Source organism: Marmota flaviventris, chromosome 10, assembly GCF_047511675.1.
Source record: "Marmota flaviventris isolate mMarFla1 chromosome 10, mMarFla1.hap1, whole genome shotgun sequence".
Classification (NCBI taxonomy): Eukaryota; Metazoa; Chordata; class Mammalia; order Rodentia; family Sciuridae; genus Marmota; species Marmota flaviventris.
In genome coordinates, this window is record NC_092507.1 from 63946460 (window position 1) to 63972187 (window position 25728).

The following is a 25728-nucleotide window of genomic DNA, read 5'->3' on the forward strand; positions in this document are numbered from 1 at the left end:
GATTTTGAGGGAGGCCCAGAAGTCAATGGTGGCCTTACTGTCTCATTCCCAGCCAGGGCCAGCATTGTGTCCTCATAGGAGAGCTCAGGTATCAGCTCTGACCCTTCCCCCATTGCCAGACTTCATGCTCATCAGTGTTCAGAAAGCTGGAGAAAATAAATGCCATGTTGCACCAGAGACAGCATCGAAATATATTATTCTGTGGACAGTAGACACTTAAATCATGCCGTATCTATGTAGGAAGCCAAATCCTTTCTCCTTGGATGGACTATAAATTGCACTATAAAGATCTGTTATCGTTGCTTTCTAAACTAAGTTATGATGAGTATTTTTAACCTCATTTTCCATTGTAAATTATTTGCGATAGTAATGGGCCAAGCATTTAAATTCTACCTAATAATCTTATTTCTGGTCATACTTAGCACATTACCAAGTTTACAACTCTCTGTTACCCATCATTTCTTGAGTATTAATTAGTGGGGTAATGATTCAGAGTGATCACTGTCATGGAACTAAATTAATATCTCATCCATAATGTGAAGGACATCTCAAAGGTATCGTGAATACCAGAGAGTTGATTCTGCTAGAATTCTTAGCTAGTGAACATTAATAAAACTGCCAGCAATAAGTACCAGGGAAAAGTTTCTACTTGGAGATAGTCCACTGTGCAGAATCAGATACTTATGGTGGACAGATGTGGAATGCTATTGCCACCTATGTGATTTATATTTTATGAAGTAGAATTAAAGCATATTATTGTATTTCTTCCTGAAATCTTATTGTTTCTCCAGCTTTGCCATGATTTGATCAACTCTTGCCAGTCACTGGGTGTTTTCATTACCTTCCTCCGACTCCCATGGATATCACTGGTCTATTCTGAGATGTTATGACATCACCCAAAGAGTCTAAATTTGGGGGGCCAACGTGGGGCTCAGGTGACTCATCATGGCTCTTTGTCATATGAAGGATAAGCAGCTACAGGTTCTTGTTACTGTGTGCTCCAGATACATGTTCGTACCAAGATTTGCAAGTGTGCAACCAATTCCCTTCTAAAGAGGTTCCAAAGCCAAGAAATCAAGGTAGCAGAGTAATTGTGAATTGGCGGGACTTCTGAACTTACAGCAGATAATTTTTAATGTTCTTTTTAAAAATTTGTTCCATTTACATTTGCATGACAGTAGAGTGTATTTTGACATATTATACATACATGGAGTATAACTTAGTCTCATTAGGATCCCATTCTTGTGGTTGTATATGATGTAGAGTTCCGCTGCTTGTGTATTCATATATGAACATAGGAAAGTTCTGTCAGATTCATTCCACTCTCTTTCCTATTTAGGAAAGGATGTTGTAGGTACATTTTATTTTGAATACTACAGGGTGACCCCAAAGGCTTCTGACACAAGCCAACTGCAGAACAACCTAGACACTTGACAGCTATTAGCTCAACTGTATTCTTCAAACATTTCCTGAGTACCAACTATAGCCAGGCACCACATCAGAAATAGAAGTGTACATAAAGAGAGTGAGCACTCTAGAGAAAGACAAAGATGTTATGCTTTTTTTGGAACATTTTCAGCCTTTTGGATAGTTTGGCCCCAAATCCAGTGAGCACGGACAACCTAGATGATACTGTGGATGAGAAAAAATCATTTCTTGTCCTCACTCATCACAAGGTTCTTGACTGAGGATCCCATAACAGAAGACAAATTAACAACAAAAAGCATACACATTCATTTAATGTAAGATTTGGGTGGGGAGCCTTCAGAAATGGAGACCCAATGAAATAAAAGAACCTGCATATTTTTATGCTAAGTTTGAAGAAGAGGAGAATAGTAGTGGAGAAATATGATAGGGCAAAAAATGTATGATCTAATGATGAGGCATTGGGTGGGAGTTACCAGATCTTAACTCAGACTCCTCTTTGCATCTCTGGGTCTTTGAGGATGAGGCTGTTCCTTTCCTCTGAGTGAGTGTGTGTGTGTGTGTGTGTGTGTGTGTGTGTATTTCTGGATAAAGGCTTTATGATCCACTTTAGAGGAAGGTCAAGAATTCCTTTAAGATCTACTTCATGGAAGAGGGGTGAGGGGAAAGTGGGAATGACCTTCTTCTGTTGCTTCTTCAAATATTTTGGGGTAGCATATGCTGAACCTCATCTATACCCCAAAATTGAAGTATCCTCTCTTGCTTGTTAATATTGTGAGGTTTCCTCCCAATTGTACAACTTGCTTTGGAAGATTAAAAAAATGGGGCATTGTAGACGCATGCTGCCATTCACAGTTGTGAGCAGAATTATAAACAAGCCTCAGGCATCTACTTACCATCATGACCAGCGGCACAGAGTAAGCATCACACATGGGGCACCTCTGTAGCAGGGGGCCTGGAATAATATAGCCTAGACAAGCTAGCTCCCAGTCATGTGCTGATGATCCCAGCAGAAACCAAGTAACTTTATTTCAGCTATCCTACCTGGGGACAGGAGCTTCTCTAAGACATAGAACTTCACTCTGAGTATAAAGAGTCAATGGTCAACCAGCTCTGAAATGTCTTTGGTTTTTCTGGGCATGTATTTTCTCATCTGTAAAATATGAGTAATAACAGTATATCTCTTTCAGGGAGTATTGTGAGTGTTAAAGTTAATACTTGTAGAGTGCTAAAGCACTGTGGTCTGGGCTGAAATGCTCAAGTACTGCAGCTTGGATGGTCCATGAGTGAGACTGTGTGCCTGAAGCCAGACAAAGGAATCTCTCCCTGGGTGCCACATGCTCAGATGGAAAGGGCGTCACATTAGTTAAAAACTGAAACTTTAGCAGGTAACTTCAGTCTTCTCAAGCCTGTTTGCATATTAGAAACTCCTAAGGAGCTTTTTAACATTAGAACCTCCTAAGGAGCTTCTTTTTAAATAATATATATTTATATATGTATATATAAGCACGCATTCAGATGTGTGTTATTTATATAGTAACATTTGTTTTAAATAATTTTAGAATTAGAGAAAATTTGAGTCCAGGTACCCTTTATCCAGCTTCCCCTAATGCTGAAAGTTTTCCTAATTAAGGTCCAGTTTTCAAAACTAAGAAATTAATAGTACAATGCTTAATTAAACTGCAGGCTTTATTGAGATCTTACCAGTTTCTCTGATAATATCCTTTATCTCCTCCAAGATCTAGTCAAAGATTCCCTTGCATTTACTTATCTTGTTTCTTCATTCTCAAATATTTTTCTTTCATGACCTTGACACCCTTGAAAAGTCCTGGTCAAGTGTTTTGTAAAATGTCCCCCACTGTAGGTTTTTCTGATATTTCCCCATGATAAGATTGTGGTTATGCATTCCTGGGAAGGATACCACTGATGTGCTAAGCCCTTCACAGCCTCTCCCATGAGGAGGTACATGATGGCAGTATCTTATTACCTTATTACCAGCCATGTTAACCTTGATCATTGGGTTAAGGTGATGTCTGCTGGGCTTACCCATTGTAAAGTTACAATTTTCCCTTTGGTCATTAATATATAACTTGGGGAAAAGCTTTAAGACTTTGCAAATAACCTTTTTATTTTCCTTTTCCCCACTAATGTTCCATTCATTGGTGCATCTTGCCCATAATAATTATTACGCTGTTCTAGGGTAATTTTCTATTCCCTCAATCTTTCTGCATTTACTATTTGTAATTCCTTTGTAGTGAAACACTATTGCTTCTCCCATTTATTTATTTAGTCAGCTATTTATTATAATCATCATGAACTCATGGATATTTAATTCATTTTATGGACTTTATTATCCAACACTGCCATTATTTATTTTGATGCTCAAACCTAAAGCACTTCAAAAATATCTGTGTCTGGGACCTCTCCAAATCTTTTAACCCAAGAGCTATGGGAGTGGTACACTGGTAAGAGCATGTCTTTGAAGCTCCCCAGGTAAACTAAATGTTCGTTCCTTCACTCTCCCCACGTGCTCCTTCTTAAAAAGAAAAAAAAAATTTCTTTGCATTGTGCAAGACTTGTGTCCACATTGGCTGTTAAGAGTGAGCCACTCAGAGAACTGGCTCTGTGACCATCTCCCCATGCAACAGTCCACTACTCCACCTCAACTCATTCAGCTTCACTGGTCCCCAAACAGGAACTGGGGCACTAGAATCCTTCCTTTTACAATAGTCCCTGAACCTGGAAGTTATGCCCATGTGCATGACTGTTTTCTCTGGAATTGGTGAAGGAATTAAAAGTTATGGCAGCCTTTAGAAAGTCAGGTTTGAGAAGAGATCTCAGGAATTATGACCCGAAGCTAGGAAGGGCTTTCTAAACCAAAAGGAGGGAGATCTTCTTCTTGCCTCCTGCAGATCTGCCTTCCCAAATCCCGCAAAGCACTTTGCTGCTAGTTGGACAGAGTGTTCAAGTGTGGAAACAGCTCTCATTTACATGAATGGCTCATTTGGACACCTCTGAAATCTTGATTCCCAAATACATACATTTAATTCACCCTTTAAGTGATCAATATGGAGCCAGATAAGTTTTCATTCAAAGAGATGGTCTTCCTGAATAAGGAAATTGATCACATAGCATCCTTTAGCTGGTTTCCAATTACCTTCTATTCCTAGGTGCTGAATCAATCTTGTGATATTTTTAGAAACCTAATTGTTTCTTTAGTCAGATTGATGCCAATAAAATGTCCAAAATATAGATGAATCAGATTTAAAACCTGATTTGAGATGGAAAAAAACTTAACCCCAAGTATACTGTGGGGCTATGACTTGGGCACAGTTTCCGAAATTATGCCATGTGAGCCTGTGGAAGGTTAACTCATGAGTTTCTGCTCCTTTTTGTTCAATTTTTCTTCATGTGGTTAATTTCAGTCTGAATTTTCCCTGGCATGCATTTTCTATATTGAAAATACCTTCTATTAAATTTTAAGGTAATTCCAATTTCTAGGGGAAATAAATCTGTGAAATCCATAATAAGACAAGAAAGGATCCAGAGTTTCACTATACTCCCAATTCAGGCATTCTAGAGAGGCAATGTGTTAATTCAACACAGCATCCAAGCCAGGATGAGCAGTGTTTAGATGCTACATGACAAAAATAAATCTGTCTTCCTGGAAGAACTTTAACCTAAGAGGAGAAGCTGCTCAAAGGTTTATTGTTGTCAGAGCCACAAACTCGACACCTCTCTTGATAAAAGACTTCGATCTCTGACCCCAGTAAAGTTGCTACTCCAAAAGCCATTTGTGTATTGATCTCCTCTGAACAAAACAAATAGGTGGCTAGCAGGATGAGCATCTTTGGGAAACCACGCTCCTATACTTAGTGCAGAGCCCAGTGATTAGAGGGGGACCCCAATGCATCGGGCTCTGAAAGACCACTGGCATTCAGAAGCGGGGAATGTGGGCCTTTTCTCCTCTTAGTCTGTGCACCAAGGCCTATTGGTAAGTGTAGCTCAAAGTAGAAAAGTTTATCTGCTATGAAACTTTGACTAATTTTATCATCTACTATTTAAAAGACAGAGGAGGTAGGGAGGACTGTTATAGAATGAACTCTAATCTGCAAACGGGGCTCTTTAGCAACCCTACAATGAGACACAAACCATCCCTACACATTCATCCTGCACATACCACCTTGAAATAAGCCAGTGTTTCTTTTTTGAGGCTGATCAGGGAAATAGATGCAAAAACATGCTAACCTGTCAAGCTACCCATCCAGGATTAAGGACTTGGAATTTCCAGACCAAGAAACCCTGATCCTTGAGTACACGGGATATTGAGAGCAGCAAGAGAAAGAGAGTGGCATCTTGCTTTCTCTCTTCCTTTCTCTCCCAACAGGATAAATTTAGGATCATCAGCTTCATACTTGAAGGAAGAACTTTCTTAAGAGAGGCTTGATGTTCAGCTGCTAACTGTTCCTTCAACAACAGAATTCAAAAATTATTCATTGCATCCCTAGAAGGCACTGTTCCAGGAATGAGACAAATCCCTTTCCTAATGAGCTGACAATTGACAAGTAAATGACAACAGCAATTTCAAAGAGAGATTAACACTATAAGGGAAATAAAAGTGATATGGAGTGAAGGGAGGAGGGGTCAGATGAGGCCTCCAAAGAGGATATACTTGAATCGATACCCAATGGTGAGAAGGAGTGAACTTATGGGGGACAGTGTTCCAGGCAGGTGACCCATTCTCAAGTGCAAAGGCCCTGAGTGAGGGCAAGCTTGATGAAGTTAACAATCAGAAAAATCTAGTGTGGCTGGAACAGAAAGGGCAAGGCTGGTTGGGTTAGGAGAAGCCTCCAGAGAAGAGCCAGATCATGTAATATCCTATAGGCCACAGTCTCACTAGAGCCAGAAGCACCTGAAGGGTTTGGGATGTTACAGTTGGTATAGGGAAGGGTCTGTTTTTGTTTCATAAATGTCTCAATGGCTAATTGTACTAAATCAACTATATGGGGCCAAGAATGGAAATAAGAACTGTAATTATGACTATGAATATGTCATACCTACATCCCAGAAGTTGAACATGAACATCTGGCCACACTTTTCTTTCTTTCTTTCTTTTTATTTATTTATTTATTTATTTTTGGGGGGGGGGGTGGTGCTGGGGATTGAACCCAGGGCCTTGTGCATATGAAGCAAGCACTCTACCAACTGAGCTATATACTCAGCCCCTGCCACACATTTTTAATCTCTTTGTTTGACAATGATGGCCAATGCATTTATTTTACAACCTGAAACCTCTCCACTTGCTTATTGCTTAAACATCAGAAAACCCATTTACTAAAATTTACTTGACTAGAAAACATGATCTGTGCTTATCAGCTTACTAAAGATAACATCTTGCCTGAATCAGTCAAAAAAAATTTTTTTTAGCTCTAATCAATTATCTCATTTTCCTCCTACAGGGATCCCAATCATCCTTCAGTACCTTATCATTATTATGAGCCCTTTGGACCTGATGAATGTACAATGTACCTTTCCCATGAGCGAGGACGGAAGGGCAGTCATCACCGCTTTATCACAGAGAAACGAGTGTTTAAGAACTGGGCACGGACATTCAACATTCACTTTTTTCAACCAGACTGGAAACCAGAATCACCTGCTATAAATCATCCTGAGAATAAACCTATGTTGTGAGGAATGAGCATGCCAGACCATAAGGCCAGGTACCCACTGTGTTAGACACGGGGCACTGAACTTCTTGAGCCACCAGCCAGGAAAAGGGAACAGAATTGGTAGCTTCAACTCAATACCATGGACAGATGCCCAGTAGGCATGACCACAAGACAATGTGGCTGGTTTGTAAGAACATATTGCCGAATTAATACACCCGAATGAATGCTGTCCCTTTGAAAGAGGTCACCCTTAGGAACTGAGCACTCATTTCAGTGATGCCACCATGGCTAAAACCACTTTGGATCTCTTTAAGTATTGCCTTTGAAACTGCTACATGAGCAACTCAACATTAGTTGCATTCCTTTATAGAAATACCATGTCAAAAGATGTTTTTCTACCAAGTTGTATTCTAACCTGACTTATAACCTTTGTCATATGTCAGACTCTTGTTTGTGTGATTTGTAAAAAGCAGCCTGAAAGTATGGACATGATTTCTGAAGAGCACATCTCCACTGGACTTTCATAAAGCAAATGTCCAATATTTATTTATTGAGAGTTTTTTAGTGTACTCTAGGCCAGTATTTTTATAGATTATAATTATGTGGTAATTTATTCTTCATAACTCTTTAATCCTGAATGATGGTTGGAAATGGCCTAGAATAGGGTTGATGAGTTACTGTGTTCACAAAGCCCATTGTTAGCATGCGATTGGTATTCGACTTGGAAATGTTGTGTCGCATTTTTGGAACTCCTAGGCAGAAAAAAAAAATTGTTCTTTCATAGCAAGAACAACTATAAGATTTTGTAATGTACAGAATGTTCCAAAAGGACAAATTCGATAACCAAAAGTTGTGTTATTAAAACAAAAAGATGCTAACTAGAGAAACTTAAAGACAGTTTTCTTCAGTAACAGTTGATATAAGTAGTTTCTCTTAAGCCCTCATTTCTTTTTCTTCAGAATGATGTCACTGTGCCAGAAGAATTCTTAGGTTTTTATTCCAAATCTAAAACTCTACAAGCTTCTCATTGATGTATTGGAAGACTTTACACTTGGAATGACGGGGCTCCCATTGTATCAGGAACCTTATTTTGGGGAGTGTTTTATATTCCTGTATGACTTATCTCCCTCTGTAGTTGAAAACATATTCCTTCCTGGGTCTTCATTGGCTAAAATCGACCCCCTGCTTCTCTGGAAGCAACACACACACACACACACACACAAACACACACATACACGCTTCTGAGATATTCCCTGGCTACAAGTGCAAGGATGAGTCCTCCTGTGAGGAGAGGATCATTACAGGAGACACCCTCCCATCAACGCATTAGCCTGTGAACCATCTGGACCCTCTCACTGCACATCTTCTTAGATTTACTGTGTTTATTCCTTGGTCTGAAGGAACATGAAGGACTCATTTCATTCCAAGCCAAGATCAATTAGTATAAATAAATTTTCATTTAAAGAAGTAATATTGTTTAAAAACTAGTTTTTAGCATACTAATGTTTTCTTTATAAATGGCATAGGAGGCATTAGTTTATCTAATGCCAAATTTGAAGGCACCAGCAAGCACTGTGTATGGAGACAGACACCATTTTACCCATAAGACCTGGCTTGTGATTAAGGCAGTTCTCTCATCTAACCACTTCTTTTCCTTCTTTTAATTAGTAATAAGACTTCATTTGCTTCCAGTAGCTAATACTATTAATTATGTGGAGCACTGTTGTTGAAATGCAAACACAGTCCAAATGTTCACACAGCAAAAACAAGTTAGTATTACTGTGGTGTGACTTGAGCTATCAAAAGCAAGTAAAAAATTGAAATAGCTGTCCAAAGCATACTGAATTCATTCTTTAAAATTTCCCATAGTTTTTAAAGGGACTATGAATTTTATTTGAACCCAATCTCTTCTGCAGCACAGACTCTGAACACACAATGTTTTTATGAATATATAAAAAAAGTGTATGATTTTACACAATTGATTTATGGCCAGCATTTACAATCACTTGAAGAGATTGTGTTGCTCATATGTAAGCAGCTCCTTTAACAACTCCTATATTTATGGAAATTTGGAAAAGCATCATTGCAAGGCTGAAACTATATTACCTGATCTAATAATACCTCACACGTCTGTGTACCTGTGGGTTTTAGGTTTTTCGTTTTTAAAAAATCAAGTTTGTTTCATCTCTTTTGTAATTTCTCCCTTTCACATACTCAAAAAAAAAAAAAAAAAGAAAATGAAAAGCAACTACATTCTGAAAAGTCCTATTTTCACTGGGAAATGTTTTAAATCTGCATGTAGCTAGAACACATGAATTCATGCTTTGTTTAGAATACGGTATAAATAGGTATAAGAAATTATCACTTGGATAGTGGTTTTATTGCAGCATTAAAGAAAATGCCTAGAATTCTGATGGATTGTGCTGATGGACCCGGTTGTGGGCAATTGAACTCTTGTCTTGCCACTATCATTTCACAATTGTCAGACTTAACACCATTCAACACCATTAAACATAAACTCCGATATAAAAGATGTCTACAGAATCACGTTTACAGACCTCAGTGGTTTCAGTTGTTTGAAGCCTAAGTCATACTTGTTATGCTACATACCTTTCTCTTCCCTCCCCAGCTGTGTCATCAGCCTCCTCCTAGCTTTTAAGACCACAGTAATACAATGCCACAGCTGGCCGATCCATGGCTTCTGTTATTTCAATGCAAGAACATTTGGCAGAGGCCATTACAATAGATAGCCATTATGGGCAAAGAAACAGGAATTCACAAACAAAATCAATCACTTCAAATGGCCCATAAAAAGAGGAATCTCACATTTAATATTCTACAGTAAATATTCACCCACGAAAGCGTACATTAAAAGAACATTAGGAGGTAAATATTCAGTGTGCCGCGTGGGGACTTAGCTGTGTGATTTCCATTACCGTTAATGGGTGTTTGGCGACTCAGACCCTGTGCTTTGATAGCCCTGGTATGTACTCCGGAGGGCTAGAAAATGGGAGCAATTCAGGAACTCCAAGGTCCTATGGTTCCAAAGTTCAACCCTTTCTTCCAAAAACTGGCTGAAAGCAAAACACAAAGTACTATACCTAATACAGAAATTAGGGAGGCTTCTTGGAATCCTTGAGTTACTAACACATTTTTGTAGCAGATTCCAAACACCACCTCTCAACACTGATTACCTTTGTCTTCTGCAAGTCCTCTGAATTACAGATCCATTTGAATTACATAAGAGTGGAGGGAAACAATATTATTGTGACATAAACATTCCTTCAAAAATCAAAAATTATTGATTTGGAAGCTCAATGAATGCGAGGTCAAAGTGGAAGCAAAAAGTTGAAATTAAGAGAGTGCTCTTTAAATGCCTATGTACATATTTAGTAGCTGCCCAAATATTTGCCCTTGTGTAGGAGCAATCTTGTTTCACAAATATACTCTGGATTCTACTAGAGTGATTCGAGTTGTAAATAGACCTACTGAGAGAAGGCCGGTCTTCTTCTTCTGTCTGCGTGTTACATACCTGACCCAAATCACTGCTTTCATCCTCACGGCTTCTCTTGAGCCTCACTCTCTGTCCGCAATAATTGTCTCCTGGTTTTCTTCTGTGTTCCTTGTGCTCTTAAACCAGCAGTCTTGGGGCTGTTAAGGTCTTCCTTATATGTTTTTAAGCTAGAACCCCGTCTAGGAGACAGACTTGGGGTAGGTCCTACTAGAGCATTGACCACAGTATGTGGGAGGAGCCTCTGGTTTGGCCCAGGGTAGGGAGGAGGGGAGGGAAGAGAGTTCCAAAAGGCAGGCTTTCAGTTCTAAAACCAGGGCAGTCCTGCACAAACTGGGGCAGTGGGTCTCCCACTCAGAAGCCTCCTCAAGGGGACCATCGTAATAAGGCTGGGGGGGTGGACAGGAGTAGTGTACAGATTGCTTAGGTTTTAGCATGTACCAGAAGATGCTTTGGAATGGAAGAAGGTGAGAGAGTGGCTATGAGGCTTAAAACTGAACAGGAGTAACCCCTCTATTCTAGCTCACTCACCCCCACCTACTCAGGGTATTGAAATGCAAATGCAAAAAAAAGGCTGAAATCCTGTTTGTTTCTACTTGGTGCCCTAATATTTATTATATGCTACCTTGGATTGTCCTTTGTCTTTATATGTATGTGTCCTGTTAGATTAGACTGTAAGCTCCTTGAGGGCAGGGACTGTTTTTCCTATGTCTTTGTAGCCCCATACCTAGTACAGTGCCTTGCACACAATAGGCGCTCAATAAATGTCTGTTGTTGATGATGATGACCTCTTTAATGTTGACCCATTGGATTGGTGTTTGCGTACAAATATATCCTTCTATTTAAAAAGTAAGAGGTGCAATAGGTAATGATATAGTTAAATCTTATGTGGGTTTTTATAGGGTCAGTTCCCAAACCTGTAACATATTTAATCAACAGAGCTGACCTAGATTTGGGTAGAATAATGTTGCTGAATTTACTAAGTTTGCTAACGTTGGCTGTACTGAACACACAGGCGAAGTAAAGTTCAGCAAGCTTTGTGTTTTCACTGTTAGTGAACTGCTCTTAGCCCAAATTAAATTTAATATTGACAAATGCTACACCATATGCAGAAAGACAGAGAAGCAGCTTGGGCTCTGACTTTGTGGTTGGACAAAGGAAGACTAAAATGAGATAAGGATAACCTGCCTTAAAATGACTGCTTCCAAAAGCTTCTGGGAATCCAACTGGTGGTTATTGAGATCCATCAAAATTAAGTACACATTTGTCTTAAAAACAAAATGAAACAAAGACAGAACTTTTGTTTCCATGAAGCAGATCCAAAATGGTCTTATTCCCTACCAGGAAGTGAGAGAAAAGAGAACTCTTGAAAAAGGTGTTCTCAGGCTCCTGACTCCTCTGCTGGCAGCAGCTGGTGTCTGGTTACCCCCAAGACACAGCAGAGGGCAAGAGAGCAGAGTGAGTCCAGGGGAGTTAGCTGCCACTGGCGCCTGGGCAAGGGACAATAATCACCTCCCTCTTGAGTGTGTGCACACTGCTGTTCCCCTCTTTTATCCCCTTATTTAATCACACGGTTTCAGTTTCATTTGTTAAAGAACAAATGCTAGAAGTCACACGTTACACTGACAAGGGTGCTTATTTCTGAATGTACAGAATTACAGATTTTCCCACATTTTCAAAATTTTTATTACAATCATAAAATGTTATTTCTTAAAACATTAAGGACATTGTAACAGGATTCCAGAATCCCAACAAGGATGTTATGAAAAATCTAGTACATCATGTCTAACTACTCTTCCTTCCCCCGCCCCCCTTTGGTACTGGGATTGAAATTAGGTAGGGAGGGGGACATTATCACTGAGTTACACGCCCAGCCCTTTTTATGTTTCGTCTACTGGATCTACTATACATTGCATTGCCATTTATGACACATATTTCACCATAATTCTATTATCTCATGTTTCAAATAAGTAAACCGAGACTGAAGAGAGGTTGTGTATCTGGCCCCAGGGTGATAAATGTCAAAAAACACACAGCATGCCATATTATAGAACTCTGCTAAATGCTTTATATCTGTAAATGCACAATAATATTTATATCACTAACTCCTCACAATAACCCCATAAGATTCTTTTATCATTTCCCTTCTGCAGGTGTGAATATTGAGGCACAAAACACTTCAGTAACTTCCCCCAGGTCATGCTGCTATTAACAGGGAAAGGCAGATTAGAGCCAGAGTCAGTCTATGGAGTCTGTCCTTCATTACCCTGTATGACTTGGCAGAAATTTAATCCTATAGGCAATAATTTCTATTAGCATATTCATGTAATATTTGAACACATACTAAATAATACACACAAGTATGAGGACTTTTAATGAACCAAAATTTTCAATTTTAATGGAGTCATGTTTTCTCTCTCATGTGATGAGAGCTTCTCACGTAATAACATCTCCCACTTCTCCTGATTAGTATTTTCCTACATTTTATTCTGAAAGTTTCAAAGTTTTTGTCTTTCACAGGGCAGTCAAGGCTTTAATTTATTTTTTTGTATCATGTGAAGTAAAAGTCTCTTTTTGATCTAGATACTAACTGTCCCAACACACTTTCCTGAAGAATTCGTCCCTCCCTAGTGACCTGCAATCCCATTTCCATAAATACAAGGATTTATTTCTGCTCTATGTATTCTGTTCGATTCTAATCAAGTTGTCTATCCCCATTCTAATACCACACATACCTTATTGTAATTACTACAATTTTGTAATGAATCTTAATATCTTATACGCATTCTCCCTCTCAACTAAGTCTTCTTCCTGAGGAATATCGTTTTTAACCCACTAATTTTTACTAAAGCACAATTTTCATTCAGCAAGTTTATACATCTTGTGTATATAGATTAATAAGATTTTATATAGCTACAGACTCATGTAGCCACTACCAGGATAAACAGACCATACACTCCAGGACCACAGAAAGCTCCCTCATGCTCTCTCCAGTCTCCCCACCAAGAAGAACCACTGTGAAAATAGATGTATTTTGCCTTCTTAAAAATTTCATACAGATGAAATTCTAGGATGTATATTTTTATGTCTACATTCTTTCAGTCAAAATTATATTTATACAGTCTGTCCCAGCTCATAATGCAGCAATAGCGCTTTGATTTATTGCCACATAGGGTAACACTGCATTAGAATTACTAGTTCTAGTGTTGGTAGTCTTTGGGGTTTTCCAGGTTAGAGCTACTATGACTACAGTTATAATGAACATTCTTATACATGTACTTTGGTGGACTATCTTAGTCCATTCGAGATGCTATAACAAAGTGCCAGGGACTGAATTGCTTATAAACAACATAAATTTCCATAGTTCTAGAGGTAGGAGAAATCCTTAGGATTTAGCATGCTTAGGCCCTGGAGAGGGCTCTGTTCTGTACTGCAGACTGAATCTTCTTTTATCCTCAAAAGGAAACAGGGTGAGAGCATTTGGAGGGGGTCTCTTATTAAGGGAACTAGCCCCACTTGGGAGGGCTCCAGCCCATAACCTAAATATCTCCAAAGGCCCCACCTTCTAGTACCATCACCTTAGAGTTAGACCTTCAGCATATGAATTTTGGAGGAACACAAATATTCAGCCCATGATCATTGACACAGCATTCATTTCTATTGGATATACTGTCACAAGTAGAATTTCTGACTCTTAGGATATACCTGTTTTAGATCTTAGTAGATAGTGCCAAACAATTTTCCAAAATAGTTATAGTTATAGCCATTTACACCCACCAGCAGTTCCTATTGCTTCACATACTTGCCAACATTTGGTATTGTCAGTCCACATAAATTCAATCTTTTGCTGGCTGTATAGTGGTTTCTCATTATGGCTATAGATTTTATCTCTGATGAATAATGATGTTGAGCATCTTTTCATATGCTTATTGACCATTTGCTTATCTTTTCTTTCTTTTTTCTACTTTTTTTTTTGACTTGCTTGATTTTTTTAATTTTTTTTTTTAATTTTTTATTGTTGGTTGTTCAAAACATTACAAATTTCTTGACATATCATATTCCACACTTTGATTCAAGTGGGTTATGAACTCCCACCTTCACCCCATACACAGATTGCAGAATCACATCAGTTACACATCCATTGATTTACATATTGCCATACTAGTGTCTGTTGTGCTCCGCTGCCTTTCCCATCCTCCACCCTCCCCCCTCCCCACCTCTCCCCTCCCCTCCCCTCCTCTCTCTCTACCCCCTCCACTGTATAACCCTGAGGGTCTCCTTCCATTTCCATGCAATTTCCCTTCTCTCTCCCTTTCCCTCCCACCTCTCATCCCTGTTTAATGTTAATCTTCTTCTCCTGCTCTTCGTCCCTACTCTGATCTTAGTTACTCTCCTTATATCAAAGAAGACATTTGGCATTTGTTTTTTAGGGATTGGCTAGCTTCACTTAGCATAATCTGCTCTAATGCCATCCATGCCATCCATTTCCCTGAAAATTCTATGATTTTGTCATTTTTTAATGCAGAGTAATACTCCATTGTGTATAAATGCCACATTTTTTTTATCCATTCGTCTATTGAAGGGCATCTAGGTTGGTTCCACAGTCTTGCTATTGTGAATTGTGCTGCTATGAACATCGATGTAGCAGTGTCCCTGTAGCATGCTCTTTTTAGGTCTTTAGGGAATAGACCAAGAAGGGGAGGACCAATGGTACAGAATAGAGGACACAGAAACCAATCCACAAAACTACAACTATCTTATATTTGATAAAGGGGCTAAAAGCATGCAATGGAGGAAGGATAGCATCTTCAACAAATGGTGCTGGGAAAACTGGAAATCCATATGCAACAAAATGAAACTGAATCCCTTTCTCTCGCCATGCACAAAAGTGAATTCAAAATGGATCAAGGAGCTTGATATCAAATCAGAGACACGCCGTCTGATAGAAGAAAAAGTTGGCTACGATCTACATTCGGTGGGGTCGGGCTCCAAATTCCTCAATAGGACACCCATAGCACAAAAGTTAATAACTAGAATCAACAAATGGGACTTACTCAAACTAAAAAGTTTTTTCTCAGCAAAAGAAACAATAAGAGAGGTAAATAGGGAGCCTACACCCTGGGAACAAATCTTTACTCCTCACACTTCAGATAGAGCCCTAATATCCAGAGTATACAAAGAACTCAAAAAATTAGACAGTAAGAGAACAAACAACCCAATCAACAAATGGGCCAAGGACCTGAACAGACACTTCTCAGAGGAGGACATACAGTCAATCAACAAGTACATGAAAAAATGCTCAACATCTCTAGCTGTCAGAGAAATGCAAATCAAAACCACCCTAAGATACCATCTCACTCCAGTAAGATTGGCAGCCATTAGAAAGTCAAACAACAACAAGTGCTGGCGAGGATGTGGGGAAAAGGGTACACTTGTACATTGCTGGTAGGACTGCAGATTGGTGCAGCCAATTTGGAAAGCAGTATGGAGATTTCTTGGAAAGCTGGGAATGGAGCCACCATTTGACCCAGCTATTCCCCTTCTCGGTCTTTTTTCTACTTTTTATATTCAAATTTATGATCCATCTCAAACTGATTTTGAGGCATGATGTGTGGTAGAGATCAGGTTCTCTTGCATCTCCCTCTTGAGGTACTCCAGTTGACACAGCGCCGTTAGTTGTAAATGCCACCCATTCTCCACTGATTTGGAGTGGTGCTTTGATGGTGAGTAACCTTACCACGTGTATGTTGGATGACTTCTTGACCCTGAATTCTGCTCCAGTTTTTTATCCTTTCACTGTTACCACATAATTTTTAAAACTTCATTGATCTTGATATCTAGAATTAGAAGATATTCAGTGTACTAATCATCTTCTTCAATATTGCCACTAATTGTTGCAATTCATATTTCCATACACAATTTTGGAATCAAAGAATCATTTTATTTATATTTAATAAAATTTGATGGGATTTTCAGTGGCATTGATTTCTATGGATCCGTTCAGGGAGAACTGACACTTTATTGATATCAAGTCTTTCAATTCATTAATATAATTTGAAATTTTCCATATAGAGAACTTCTTTCACGTCTTTTCATCTACTTATTCTTTTCTTCTTCTTCTTCTTAATGTGGTACTGGGGATTGAACTCAGGAGCACTCTACCACTGAGCTACATCCCCAGCCCTTTTTATTTTTTATTTTGAGACAGGGTTTTGCCAAATTGCTGAGGCTGACCTCAAACTTGCAGTCCTCCTGCCTCAGTCTCTCAAGTCAAAGGCATGTGAAACCACATCCCGCCTGTTTTTTATTTTTCCTCAAGTGGTTATTCTGTGCTATGATATTCATAAATTGACTTCTAATCTTTACTCATTAGTACTTCCATACTTTCAAGAAAATGTCAGAGCATCAGAATAGCTGAACTTCATCAACCCCCTTTCATGTTTTTGTGTTATTATTTTGTTTTACATTTTCATTATTATAATGACAAAACATCATCATCATCATCATCATCATCATCATCATCGTTGTTGTCTTGAACAGTCATCATCTTTCATATTCATTCTCCCATGTGTTTGTCATTTCTAGTGTTTCTCTCCTTCCTACAATTTATTGTTTCCATCAGGACATTTTTCCCTAGTTTTAAGAATTCCCACTACTGTTTTTTAAAGCCAGATTTTCTGGGGATGAATTTCCTAAAATTTTGCTCGTCCTGAACATTTATACATATTTTTTCATTGTTGACCCATATTTTTACTGAACGTGCATTCCACCCTGAGAGCTATTTTCCTTCAGCACTTGATGTCATTCCATTCTATTGTCATCTTGTTTCCACAGTTTCGATTTAAGCTTTTTTTTTTTGTCATTAGTATTTAGCAGTTTGACATATGTTCAGGAAAACATTTACTGTTTCAACTCTAAGTATGAATTTTCTTATGAGGACTTCACAAATATTTTCAAGTTCAGAATCAATCTTGTTTCTTCATTAATTTAATTAGATATTTGATTTTCATTAGTCTTTTAAAATAATTACTTTTTCTAATTACTATCTGTTTTCTATTTGATTATTTTCTGTTCTTATCTTTATATACAACTTCTTCTATTTTATTTAGGTTCTGGTCTAATGTCTTACCTTGAAGAAACTAGGGCATTAATGTCTAGCCTCTTTAATTTTCTACTAAAATTTTATAATTATATATATTTATACACATATTATCTTGCTACCTATATATAGACACATATGTACACACGCACACATATATATATACACACATTATATTATGCAAATTGAATGTTCAAAGGTCTTTGGTTATTGAAACAGAAGGAATTTACAGATGTTGATTAATCATAGAATTTCTAAGATGTTAAATATATATGAGAAAATTTCAAGAGTGACCATTAGCAGAAGAAATATAACTAGGAAAAACTAGAATATATATATATATATATATATACCCACCCACACACATATGGAGAGAGAGATCTATTTTGATTCTCTGGAAAACCCTGACTAATACACTAAGACAGACAATTCCTCATGTTTCTCCACAGCAAAGTTACTGTTTTCCCCTTTATCAAGAATCTTGCAGGGTGGTATTTTGAAAATATGCAAATATCCTGTTTCTCATCATACCTTTACTCACTAATTTTAGCATTGATTGATGATTCTTGCTACAACAACTATTACTGAGGTGCTTGTCAAATACTGATATTTTGCTATTTTCATCATTTATTCTGTGTTTTGTCTGGAATTTAGAATTGGACTGTAAGAAAGAAACATCTCTTCTCCCCACTTATTCAGATATTTTAAATTTCCACATGTATAGAGCTTTGCTAATTTTTTTGTGCTGCTGTCTCTCTTAATTGTTGTACTTAGAGATATGGTTAGCATTATGCTAATCCTTTGAAATATTGAAGCTTGTTTTATATAGTTCATTACCAAGTTGTATAAGTGTTTCATATGTACTAGAAAAGAATGTGTATTTTTAATACTAGGGACTCAGATTTCTATATATGCCCATTAAATCAACCTTGCTAACTATGTAGTTCAAATTTTTACTAACTTTAGTGTGTTGAGTGAAATAATAGTTGAAAGTGTTTTTGATTTCCCCTCAATATGATATTGAATTTGTTACTTTTCCTCCATAAGCCCAGAACTGTTTTCCTGAACAATTTTAAGGTACATACAAATTTGTAATATCTTCCTGGTAAGATTAATTTTTAGCATTTGGCATCAATGATATAATACCAATTTCCCCCTAATATTGCTTTTACCTTAAAATCCATAATTTTTCTGGCATTAATATAGCCACTTCAGTGTTCTTCTCATTGCTATTTTCTGGGACTATCTTATTGTCATTCTTTTTCTTTCAAATTTTGTGCCCCTGTATTGTAAGTACTTCTCATATATTGTTTTCTTTCTCAAATCTGACGACCTGTCTTTCATTATAGAGTTGAGTTCACTTCCAATTTGAGTGGATTAATAATGTATTTAGCTGGTTACTACAATCTTCCTTCATAATTTGCATTCATTCTTCTTTTTCTAAGCTCTTCTCTCCTTTATTGCCCATTTCTTTCAATTGATTGTTTGTTATTATTCTAGCTTTCCCTTTCTGTTAGTTTGAAGGTTAAAAACTCTTTCTATTAATGGTCATCCTTGAAATTTTATCATATAACTCTTAGAAATTCTATGATAAGTCAACAGTTGTAAATTTCTTCCCCCCTGCCTGAATAAGCAAGGACCTTAGAACTTTAATTCTCAATCATACCCTTCCCACATGCAACCTATTTCCATCTGACTCTTTTCCAATGCCACACATTAGAATTTATTTTTTCTATCTTATATGTGCATGTATAAATCTATTATTTACATTTATACATCTTTACTTGTTTGTTTACTATTTCTCTGTGCTTCTCCAAAATTTTCTGATTTCTATTTTTCTTCAACTAAGTTCTCTAGTAGTTGCATTGGTAAGAATGTTTTTGTAGGGAAACAATGCAAGATTTGTATGCCTGAAAATATGCTTATTTCATTTTTCTCTTTGTGGATATACAATTTTAAGTTAATAGTGATTTTCTCCCGCCTACTTCAAGATCTTATTCAACTATTTCCTGATTCTTGATGCTGTTGGAAAATCTTCTGCTATTGACTTTGATTATTTCTTTTGAACAGTCTTTGGCTGCTTATGGGATCTTCTCTCTGCCTTTAGAGTTCTGAAGTTTCCATATGTCTAAATATGGATTTTCTTTGTTCTAGGTGTATGGATTATTGACATCTTTTATCAATTCTGGAAAAGTTTTAAACATTACCTCTTTACTGATATCCTCTCCTATATTATCCAGAAGTTACTGGGACCAAGTTAGATACACATTAGATTTTCTATTTTATTCTCCATGCTCTTAATTATTCTTTCATATTTTCATCTACCTTTCTATGCCACATTCCAGATAATTTCTTCAATTCTATTTCCCAATTTGTTAGTTTTTTCTTTTCTGATCTAATGTGTTATTTAATTCAACCTAACCAATGTTCCAGGCAATGTTCTTTAGCCCAAATTTATATTTTGACTGATACACTTTGGAGGAAGCATTCCTGTGAACATGCCTCATTAGACATTTATCTATAAAATCTATATAAAAGTCATTTGACATCAATGATATAATACCAATTACCCTCTAATATACCAAGGAAAATATACCAGCATAAGGGAGATTCAATAGAAACAATGAACAAGAAGAAAAATTTTAAAAATTCAAACTATTAAATAACAGAATAAAATAGTACATATGGAATATTTAAAAACATTTTATATGGATTTTTGTTTTATGATGGTGAGAACTGAACCCAGGACTTCATACTTTCTAAGTATGCACTCTATCACTGAGTTACACCCCACTCCCTTAAATGGATTTTAAAATGAGTTAGTTATCATAGAGTTAACTATAATTTCTAGTAGCATCCTAGTTTGGGATCTACAACAAACTACCATAGACTGTATGGCTTAAATAACAGGCAATTACCGTATTTCTCACAGTTCTACTGACTACAAAGTCCAGGATGATTGACTCTAGAGATCCAGTGTCTAGTGAAGGCCTTGGTCTTGTTTTGGGGACGGGACTCTTCTTTGTTAGGTCCTCACATGGTGGAAAGCAGGAAGATCCTGCATCTCCACCTTCTAAAAGGGAATATATTAATCCTGTTTGTGAGAGTTCCACCCTCATGACCTAATTACTTCCTGAAGGCCCCGCCTTGTGACACCATCATATTGGAGAATAGGCTTCAACATCAAAATTTTGCGGGGACACAAGACACATCTTCCTATGATTCTGTATGCCAAACATATGACCACAGGAGAAAAATGATTACTCTAAATAAAGAATTTAATATTTATCCATGTTAAATTTATCAGGTTGGTCTCTGCCTGCCAAAATAATTTAAATTCTGCATATGTTGTACATCTAATCCCTTATTATTTAATTGAGGATAAAGCTGATCAGCATATTATTAAGAGATGACATTCCAGTTAAGCTTTCCCATGGGACAACGGAAGCCCGCTATTTTGGCTACAACTGGTCTACTTGGTATTTCTTACCTTGATTCAGAACATATTTCACTACTTTTTTTTTTTTTACAGGGATGCAGGAGAAGACTTTTGCAAACTTGCTGCTGAAATACGAACATTAGCTATCTACATCATCACTCTGACCTGTCATCAGTCTAAAAAGGAAACTAAGCTGGCACTTGGTGAAAGCTCTTGAGTTCTTGCTTCACACAGAGAATTTTCAAAGCTCTGTTTGATAACTCAGCTCATTTACAGCACTACCCTTCCCTATAGTATTCTTCTTGGAGTTTCAGGCTCCTCTATTTTCTGTGTTTGTAACCAGGACCTTCCAGTTCTTGGGCCCACATCTGCCTCCTTTCCCTGGATTTTAAGAGATGTATGAATATCTTTTTAACAAGGACAAATGAGAGAAGGTGGTGGGTTGGGGTCATCTTGATTTGTGTTGTGCCTTACCTTTTCACTGTGAGTCCTTGTTGTCCAGAATTCTTAACAAGGTGTGGAACTTATGGTTATCAAATGGTCCTTCCCACCTGCCGCAGTCTGGCTGGGCACAAAATCACAAGCCACTCAAGCAGGAACAAACTTTATTTCCAAAAACTCCTGTGAATGCCACGCACGCGGCCTTCTCCCGGGACACACTACACCAACAGGAAATCCCTCCTCCGGAATTCCCTCCTACCACACTTCCCCAACCAATGGGAACTCTCCGGGAGTCCCGCAGAGCTCCAAAGTAGCAGGCCAAGGCAGACAGCAGGGGTCTAATCCAATTAAATGCACAACTTAACATAATCATTATCATCTCAATGGCTTGCTGGTGTCACCTTTCAACCAAAAATGCCACGCGTCATTCCTACTTGGCTATGGCTCTCAGCATCTCCCCCCTTCTGTTTAATTACGCACCAAGCATGTGGCTTAGGGACCGTGCCTGTTAGGCTGTCCAATACTACATATTGCCCTTACCCGTCATTGGATGAGCTGACCTCAAGGCGTCAGCCTCCTGTCTTAGGTTGGTACCACTGCAATTGGATCATACCCGTCACTGACTACCGGTCCAGCATACAGCCATACTTGTGGATAGGCCTATGCACCAGTGGGGGGTGAGGTTCTTTGCCTCACCTCTGTTGGCCCCCAAATTTGGCCTTGGTGCCAGTGGGGGGGGGTGAGGTTCTTTGCCTTACCTCTGTTGGCCCCCAAATTTTAGACCATCACTAGCAGAAGGGAGGAGTATACAGAAATGCCACGACACCAAGCCAATTGACAGCTCCTTTGAAAAATTGTAACACCGATGACACCATCAGCAAAGATACTCCAGCATTACCACAATTTGCTGCACCAACAGTTCACAATGTATACAAGTGATACATAGTCCAGGCAAGTTCTGCAAGCAGTTCAAAGTGGAGGAATCTATCAATATGTCCATTTCCTCCCAAAGTAAATTAACTCCTTGATTGAGCATTACTTGTTGAGTTATTATTCATTGATGCATATGTTTATACAGTTTGTTGTGATAACTATCGAAGAAGCTGTAGTTTGGTTTTATCTTTGTCTTCACCGGCACTGGGATGAAGATAGGAATTCTGGCAATGATGCTAAAAAAAAATTATGTAACATTCCAACAGGTACTAAGAAAACAATTTTCTGAACAATTTACATTATCCTGAACAGAATTATTAAATATAATGAAAAGTAAAGGTGAAAGTAAACAAACAGATCTGTTAACCTCCTTATTTGTTCACATATTAAAACAATCCTCAACAGCTGTTTACCCGATTTAAATTAAACCATTAAAATCATGTGAATAAAAAAAAAATTCAGATCCATTTTTTCATGAGCGCTCCTCATATATGATATATGGACATACGCACATACAGACATACAACACAAAACACAAGTGTGCACACAAACATACAACACATAAGACAATAGTAAAGGCCTTGTAGCTTTACACAGGTGAGATCTCCACTTCAATGTTTAAAAACTCCACAGTCAAAAAATAAAACTGATCAGAAAAACATTAACCTAGGTCTGTATGAGCTCAAAAAATAAAATAGAACTTTATGATGTGGGAAAAGGCAATAATAAAATATATATTGAAAAAAGCATCCTGGTTAATCACTGTCGCAGATGTAAAAATAGCCAAGCTGGAGCTCTGGATATCAGATGTTATGGATTTGAGTCAAATCATCTTCTTTTTGGTCTGTAGAAATTGCTTTGATTAGTCTCTCTGGAATCCAAATCGGCTGCTGTTCTCCCTGTGGAAACACACAAACAGAACCCAGACTCCAGACAATCACTGGGTCAGGACCTTAGTTAATCTCTCTGGAATCCAAATCGGCTGCTGTTCTCCCTGTGGAAACACACAAACAGAACCCCGACTCCAGACAATCACTGCGTCAGGACCTTTCCATTGTCCTGTTAGAATATCCTTCCAAAGTACCTTAGGCTTATGTACATTTTTTTAGATACATATGCCCTTCCACAGCACTAAGCCCTGATGAATCCAAATTTAAAAAGTTAAGAGTAAAAGGGTTATTTTAAGTTTATCTTTGGGGGATATATACCCCTTTCCAATTCCCTCTTTTTGCTTTAATAAGTACATTTTAATAGTTTGATGAGTTCTTTCAACTATGCCTTGTCCCTGTGGATAGTATGGGATTCCTGTTATATGAGTAATGCCAAATGATGAGCAAAATTGTTTAAAAGAGGTAGAGGTATAGCCAGGACCATTATCTGTTTTTAACTGTTTTGGAACACCCACAGTGGCAAAATTTTGTAAGCAATGAGCTATAATATCTTTAGTTTTTTTCTCTGGCATGAAGGGAGCCCATCAAAAATCTGGAAGAAGTATCAATTGTAACATGCAAATATTTTAATTTTCCAAATTCTGGCAAGTGTGTGAAGTCCATCTGCCAAATTATCAATCCTCTAGGATTGACTCCAAGATTAACTTGTGGTAAAAAGGTCACACAATTTTGACATTGTTTTATTATTTGTCTAGCTTTTTCCTTAGTTATTTTTAAATGCTTTTGTAAAGTATTAGCATTGACATGGAAACTTTTATGAAAATTTGTAGCTTCTTCTAGTGTAGAGAAAATATGTATGTCATGTGTAGTTTTATCTGCTAAATCATTGCCCAAACTAAGGGCTCCAGGCAATCCTGTATGTGTCCTGATATGTCCTATAAAGAATGGATCTTTTCTGTCCCAGATTAGACTTTGTATAGTGGAAAACAAAGAGAAAACAGTAGAGGAAGGAGAAATCCTACCAGCATCTTCAAGGGATACTATAGCATTAACTATATACTGACTATCAGAAAATAAATTAAATACAGAATCTTTAAACATCACAAAAGCTTGTAAAACTGCATTAAGCTCTACCTTTTGAGCTGATTGTTTGGGTACTAAAAATGTAAAAGTTTGATCAGGGGTACCTACTGCTGCTGTACCATTATTTGACCCATCAGTGAATATATTTGGAGCATTCATGATCAGTGTTTTTCTTGTCATTTTTGGAAAAACTATAAGATGCGAAGACCAAAAAGACAACAAAGGATTAGATGGTGATTATCAAATGAAACATTAGATTTACACATGATTATTGCCCAAGTATTTAACTCATTAGCTAACTCATCAATTTGATCCATAGTATATGGAGTAATAATTTTATTGGGAGAAATTCCAAACACTCCCTTTGCTGCTTTTATTCCTTTGAGTATTAATTGTCCTACAGCCTCAGGATACCTAGTAAGAATAGTGTTAGGAGAATAAGATAAATATATCCACAATAATGGACCTTCTTGCCAAAATACTCCTGTAGGAATATTTTTTGTTGGTATTACAATAAATAATAAAGGCAAACTTATATCAATTCTATCCAAATGCATATTTTCCATATATGTTTCGATAATTTTTAATGCCTTCCTTGCTTCAGGCGTTAACATGCGGGGTGAATTTGGATCTGATGGACCTTTTAGGATATCAAATAAAGGTCCCAACTGTCTTGTTGTTATGCCTAGATAAGTCTTTATCCAATTTATGTCTCCTAATAACTTTTGAAAGTCGTTAAGTGATTTGAGTTGATCTACTTGTATTTGAATTTTTGGTGGACGGACCATGGTTGAGTATAATAGAACTCCTAAATAATTAATTTGAAAATTTAATTGTACTTTATCTATTGCTATCTCTAGATTATAATTTTTTAATAAGTTTGTAAGTGTGGCATAACATTCTAGCAATGTGTTTTTATCTTTATGTGCTAATAATACATCATCCATATAGTGAAATATTTGTAGTTCAGGATTTTGATTTCTAAGTGGCTGGATTACTTTGTTAACATAAATTTGACACATAGTTGGACTGTTAGCCATCCCTTGAGGGAGTACTTTCCATTCATATCTCTGATTGGGACCTTCATGATTCAACACAGGGACAGTAAATGCAAACGTGGACTATCCTCGGGATGAATTAGAAATGAAAAAAAAAACCAATCTTTAATATATATAGCTAAAACATACCAGGTTTTTGGCAAAGCAGACAATTGAGGAATCCCTGATTGAGCAGGTCCC